Source organism: Nicotiana tabacum, chromosome 3 (assembly GCF_000715075.1).
Source record: "Nicotiana tabacum cultivar K326 chromosome 3, ASM71507v2, whole genome shotgun sequence".
Taxonomy (NCBI): Eukaryota; Viridiplantae; Streptophyta; class Magnoliopsida; order Solanales; family Solanaceae; genus Nicotiana; species Nicotiana tabacum.
Window position 1 is genome coordinate 2,052,401 of NC_134082.1, and position 7,739 is coordinate 2,060,139.

Below are 7,739 nucleotides of genomic sequence, written 5' to 3' on the forward strand. Positions count from 1 at the left end.
CGGTCCGCACAATTCCCCTGAGGTCCGCACTTCCCTTTTGCCTCAGCACTCCCAAAATGTGCGGTCCGCACTTCCAAAGACCCCCGGAACAACATTAGAGGGTCGAAAAGCCCGTACTCGCTCAAAATTCACCCCGAAACTCACCCGAGGCCCCCGGGACCTCAGCCAAACATACCAACCAATTCTAAAACACCATATGAACTTAGTTGAGCCATCAAATCACATCAAACAATGCTAAAATCACGAATCATCCTCTGATTCAAACTTAATGAACTTGAAACTTCCAAATTCGACAACTGATGCCGAAACTAACCAAACCACATTTGATTGATCCCAAATTTTGCACACAAGTCAAAATCAGTTTTACGAACATACTCCAACTTTCGGAATCGGAATCCGACCCCGATATAAAAAATTCTATTACCTGTCCAAAGCTCCAAAAATTCGATTGTCGCCATCTCAAGCCTAATTGAGCTACGGACCTCTAAAACACAATCCAGACATGTCCCTAAGCCGAAAATATCCAACAAAGCTAACGGAATCGATGGAATTCCATTCCGAAGCCGTCTTCACACTGTTCCGACTACGGTTAAAATCCTAAGACTTAAGCTTCTGTTTAGGGACTAAGTGCCCCAAAACTCTCTGAAACCAAAAACAAAACCTCCCGGCAAGACACATAAGCCAAAAAAGATACAGGGGAAGCAGTCAACAAGGGATCAGGTCTATTACTCTCAAAATGACTGGCTAGGTCGTTACATCTTCCCCCTCTTAAAATAATCGTTCGTCTTCAAACGAGCATAGAGACATACTTGAAGTGGTGAAAATATGAGGATAATGGCTGCACATATCCTGCTCGGTCTCCCAAGTCGCCTCCTCGACCGGCTGACCCCGCCACTGAACCTTTACTGATGCATTGTTCTTTGACCTTAACTTTTGAACCTGCCTGTCTAAAATAACCACTGGCTCCTCAACATAAGATAGATCCTTGTCCAACTAGACTGAGCTGAAATCTAACACATGAGATGGATCATCGTGATACTTCCGAAGCATAGAAACATGGAATACCGGATGAACTTTTGCTAGACTGGGAGGCAAGGCAAGCTCATAAGCAACCTTCCCAACTCGTCGCAACACCTCAAATGGACCAATGAACCTTGGGCTCATCTTGCCCTTCTTTCCAAACCTCATAACGCCCTTTATAGGCGGAACCCGGAGCAAGACTCGCTCTCCAACCATGAATGCTATATCGCGAACCTTCCGATTTGCATAACTCTTTTGTCTGGACTAGGTTAAGCGAAGTCTATCCTGAATCAGCTTAACCTTCTCCAAAGCGTCCTGAACCAAGTCTGTTCCCAATAACCTAACCTCGCCCGACTCGAACCAACCCACTGGGGATCGACACCGCCTACTATACAGAGCCTCATACGATGCCATCTGAATGCTGGACTGATAACTATTGTTGTAGGCAAACTCCGCAAAGGGCAAGAACTGATCCCAAGAACCTCCAAACTCAATCACACACACATGAAGCATTTCCTTAAGAATTTGAATAGTGCATTCGGACTGTCCGTCCGTCTGAGGGTGAAATGTTGTGCTCAACTCCATTTGAGTACCAAACTCATGCTATACGACCTTACAGAATCATGATGTAAACTGCGTACCCCCGTTAGAGATGATAGATACCGACACGCCATGAAGCCTGACAATCTCGCAGATATAAACTAGAGCCAGCTGCTCGGAGGAATAAGTAGTCATCATAGGAATGAAATGAGCTGGCTTGGTTAGTTTGTCCACAATCACCCAATCTGCATCAAACTTTCACTCAGCCCGTGGGAGTCTAACAACAAAATCCATAGTGATCCGCTCCCACTTTCACTCCGGAATCTCTAACTTTTGACGCAATCCACCCAGCCGCTGATGCTCATACTTCACCTCTTGACAATTTAGGCACCGGGCAACATACTCCACTATGTCTTTCTTCATTCTCCTCCACCAATAATGTTGCCTCAAGTCTTGGTAAATCTTCGTGGCATCCGGATGAATAGAGTATCGCGAGCTGTGAGCCTCCTGAAGAATCAACTCCCGCAATCTGTCACATTGGACACACATAACCTGCCCTACATCCTCAGTGCACCATCATCACCCATGATGACCTCCTTAGCATTACTGTGCTAAACCGTGTCCTTAAGGATAAGCAGATGGGGGTCATCATACTGATGCGTCCTAATACGATCATAAAGAGAAAATTGAGAGACCACACAAGCCAAAACTCGACTCGGCTCAGAAATATCCATTCTAACAAACTGGTTGGCTAGGGCTTGAAGATCTAGTGCCAATGGCCTTCTGCTACTGGTAAATATGCTAAGCTTCCCAAACTCTCCGCCTTGCGAATCAAGGCATCGGCCACCACATTGGTCTTCCCGGGATGGTACAGAATAGTGATATCATAATCCTTAAGAAGATCTAACCACCTCCTCTGATGTAAATTAAGATCCTTCTGCTTGAACAGATGCTGCACACTCTGGTGATCAGTGTAGGTCTCACAAGGGATACCATACAAATAGTGCCTCCAAATCTTCAAGGCATGAACAATAGTTGGTAACTCAAGGTCAGGGACATGATAGTTCTTCTCATGCACCTTCAGTTGTTTGGACGCGTAGGCAATCACCCTACGGTTAGCATCAACACCGCACCGAGTCCAACTCGCGATGCATCACAATAAACTATATAAGACCCCGAACCTGAAGGCAATACCAATACTGAGGCTGTAGCTAATATTGTCTTGAGCTTTTGGAAGCTCTCCTCACACTCTTCTGTCCATTTGAGTAGAGCGCCTTTCTGGGTCAGCCTAGTCATAAGTGCTGCAATAGATGAAAATCCCTCAACAAATCGATGGTAATAAGCCGCCAAACCAAGAAGGCTCCGGATCTCTGTAGCTAAGGACGGTCTGGGCCAACTCTGTACTACTTCCACCTTCTTTGGATCCACCTTGATCCCCTCACTCGATAATACATGACCCAAGAATGTCACTTAATCTAACCAGAACTTACACTTTGAGAATTTTGCATATAACTTCTTCTCTCTCAAGGTCTGAAGCACTGTCCTCAGGCACTGCTCATGATCTTCCCAACTCCAGGAGTACACCAGAATGTCATCAATAAAGACAATGACGAATGAGTAAAGATATGGCCAGAATATACTGTGCATCAAATGCATAAATGATGCTGGGGTGTTGGTCAACCCAAATGACATGACAAGGAACTCGTAATGACCATACCGAGACCTGAAAGTAGTGTTCGGGATATCTGGCTCCTGAATCTTCAATTGATGATAACCTGAATGCAAATCAATCTTAGAAAACACTCAGGCACCCTGTAATTGATCAAATAGGTCATCAATATGAAGCAAATGATCCCTGTTCTTCACTGTAACTTTGTTCTACTAGCGATAATCAATGCACATACGCATAGAACCATCCCTTTTCTTCACAAGCAAGACATGAGCACCCCAAGGTGAACACTGGGCCTAATAAAGCCCTTATCAAGAAATTTTTGTAATTGTTCCTTCAACTTCTTCAATTTAGGAGGGGCCATGCGATAAGGAAGGATAGAGATGGGCTGAGTGTCTGGAAATCAATGCCAAAATAAGTGTCTCTGTCGGACGACATGCCCGGAAGATCAATTGGAAACACATCTGGGATATCCCTCACTAATAGGACTGACCCAACTGTAAGGGTATCAATACTAACATCTCTCATGTAAGGTAGATACCCAGTAAGTGCCAAGCCTAACCTCGGTCGAGTAGTGAAGAGATCAGGTCAGGGACCTACTGGTATATATAATAAAATAAGTCAGAATGAAATATCGCAACAAAGATAAGTAATAAAATTTAACAAGAATGAAATAACAAAAAAATAATAGCTTAGTACACAGAGATAACAACAGGGGATGTCCCAGGATACCGTTCCGTAGTCTCTAATGTAAATGTGTAGGGTGAATCTACCGAAATACCATTTTGTAGTCCCAAAGTAAATATACAGAACAGAGGGATCTACCGGAATACCATTCTGTAGTCCCAAAGCAAAATATGCAGAATAGGGAAATCTACCAGAATACCATTCTGTAGTCCTAAAGTAAATATGCAGAACATGAGGATCTACCGGAATACCGTTACGTAGTCCCAAAGTAAATATGCAGAACATGGGGATTTACCGAAATACCGTTTTGTAGTCCCAAAGTAAATATGCATTTCAAACAATGGAAATAACGGCTATAGCAAGAAAAACCTACAATTTCGACCAAGTACCAGTCAAGAAAAATAGAAATTTCACTAAACATGCTACACAGAGTTCAGATAAGCAACTAAGGCAAGTAAACAAGCTATTCTAAGCTAACAGGATACTACACATGCTGATATAACTCAAATAAGAAGAAGAATAGGTTATTACTCAATGAAAATCGGGTTTTCACGTACACGACGCTCAAATATGAAAATACTACCAAATCCTAAAAGGAGTTCCCCCAAACAAGGTTAGGCAAGCCACTTACCTCGAACCAAGCTCAATCAATCAGTCACAATGTCTTTCCCACGAATATCCGGCTCCAAGTGACCCAAATCTAGACAAATCAATTGCGTAACACAAATATAGGTACAAGAAACTAATCTAGCTAATGAAATCAAAGCTAAAGCAAGAAATTAGAAAAATACCCAAAAAGCCTCCCTGGGACTATGTCTCAAAATCGGGTAAAAGTCACAAAATATGAACACCTATTCACTCACGAGTCCAATCATACCAAAATTAGCCAATTCCGATCATAACTCGACCTTCAAATCCTCAATTTGTGGTTTATGAAATTTCTACAATTTTTCCCAAATTTCCATCTCAAAGTACTAATTAAATAATGATATCAATGATATATTAATGTATATTAACCAAATCCGAGTTAGAATCATTTACCCCGATGAATTTCTTGAAAAACCGACGAAATATTGTCTCAAACCGAGCTCCCAAGGTCCAAAAATAAAATAATAACCTAAGCCTCAGTTATATAGAACATTCTCTGAACTCACCATGTGCGGTCCACACAATTCCAAGTGCGGCCGCACATCCCAGCTCCTGCGGTCGCACAAAAATTGTGCGGCCGCTCGCTTTTGGTAACTACACTGGCATGCTTTAGTATTTTGTTCATAACTTTCTTTAAAATGTTGAAATGATAATGTCTTTATTGTCACACCTCCTTTTTCCGGCACCGCGAGGTGCGTAGGGAGTTTTTTCCAATTAAAGGACAGTCGAAACGGGATTGGTTTAATTATTTCAGAGTCACCACTTGGGAGATTTAGGGTGTCCCAAGTCACCAATTTTAATCCCGAATTGAGGAAAAGAATGACTCTATATTACAGTCTGCGTACCAGAAATCCGGATAAGGAATTCTGTTAACCCGGGAGAAGGTGTTAGGCATTCCCGAGTTCCGTGGTTCTAGCACGGTCGCTCAACTGTTATATTCGGCTTATTTATCTGATTTTTAATACAATTATGAACCATGTGCAAATTTTATCTTTTACCGCTTTATTATTATAATTATTATTTTTTAGGAATGTGAACATCGCTTAAAACATATCTTTGGATTGTGTCACATGAAATGCACCCACAATACGAAACATATTTTATTTGATGTTTTAGGATTTGGATTTGGGTCGCATGAAATGCGCATCCGAGTTTAAGAAGGTAAAATTAATTAAATCGCGCCTAAAGAGTCTAACGCGTCATTATCTTTGGGGAAGGAAGTGAAATTCACTAAACAATCCATCCCAAATTCTAAGTAATTTTTTTTAAATAATAAATGAATAAATGAGATTGGAGAATCCTGTAAATTTGTATTATTTACATCTATTTATTTTTAGCGAAATCCTTTTAAGAATATCCTTTAATGACTACATTTTTATTATTACTAAGTTTTTTTATAAATATAAAATTAATATCTACATTCTTGAAAATGACATATTAAATAGAAGAGAAAAACAAATATTAACAGAAAGTAATAAAATTATAATCATAAATACAACATGGAATTATCGAAAAGTAAAAAAATAAAAATAAAAAAAATTAATTATTCCATAGTTGGATTAAAATTCAAATTGTTAGTAAGACTTAAGCTTATTGAAACTAATTATTTACAAATACTGAAAATTGAAAGAAATAAAAATAAAAACTTGAGTACTAAATCATATTTCTAAAAATTTAAACAATTTAACATTAACTAACTTTGTTTTAATTCATCATGTCCTAATACTTGTTCGCAGACTAATTCATGTTATAACTGAAATTGACTACATGATTCGGATTAACTTATCGTTGACAAAAAACCTTATGAATAAGGAACTTAGTTAATTTTTGCCAAACTGATTCAATAACGCCATTTTTACGTTATTTCTTCTATTTTTTTTATTAAACAATTTTAATTAATAATCAGGCTTAAATATATTTCCTAATAATCTGGTAAAGGCGTTATTTAATATGTCGCTATAATATGCCTAGTTATGCCGATGACAGTGATTTACAGAATAATAATACATGAATAACCTAAATACAATACAAAAATTAAATTAAACTAAATTAAAAATTTAACACTCCATTCTTCATTTCAGCTTACAAAATGCCAAAATTACAGTTGTGTACCTGATATTGTCAATATAAGAAGAAGAAAGTCAGCAACGTAATACGTAACACAGCAACAGCAACAATAACCAGCAATAACCAGTCAACGAAAATCCCAGTGACAGCTTTGAAAAATTCAAAATAAAATCCAGGAATGCCGAAAATAACGGACAGAAACCAAGGGAAATTTTCAGATTTTTGAAAGGCTAGTTAATCTTCAACCCTTAATTTCTACACCTGTATACCAGAATATTTATCAGGTGTGTACTACTTTCTCTTCTAATTTTCAATTTTTTTTTCTTTGTATGTTTTTCTTTTCTTGAAAGTTTCAATGTTTTTTTTTTCGGAATAAATGTTCAGCTTTTTTTTCAATCTCTTTTTTTTCTGTCTGTCTTTTTTTTTCCTTTCTTGTGTCCAGACTTCACATATATATATATCCCATCCCTTTAATCAATTAAAATCAATCCCTTTCTCTACCAAACCCATTATCTTCCCACTCATCCCCATTACATTAAATAAATATATCACACCACCCCATTATATTTTGTCCCCCATGCTTTATTTAAAATAATGCAAGATTCCCCTTTAATTTAAATCTTGTCCCCCCTTTATATTAAATAATCATATCACAACCCACCCCATTTCATTTTGTCCCCCATGCTTCAAATAAACAATTACAAAATGTACAATTCCTAAACTACCCCTTCCGACCTTACTGAAATTACCAAACTACCCCTGAACGTATTACAAATTTACCAAACTACCCATCAGCTATAACACATCAATTAATCAAACTTAACCAAAATATAGACAGTATGATCAATTTCTAACAATGTTCAAACAACAATATGAACACGGATGAACATCATAACAACAATATCATATGAACATGATTTTAACAACATTTCAACAACAAATCACATGAACACAAATTGAACAACCAAGAACAACTAAAATTTGATTGAACAATATTTTAGCAACAAACAATCCTATTTTCGGATTCAAACCAACAACAAACAAAGTATGAAGATTTCTAAATTCAATCATATTGAACTTAAAATCAACTCTAACAACATTACAACAA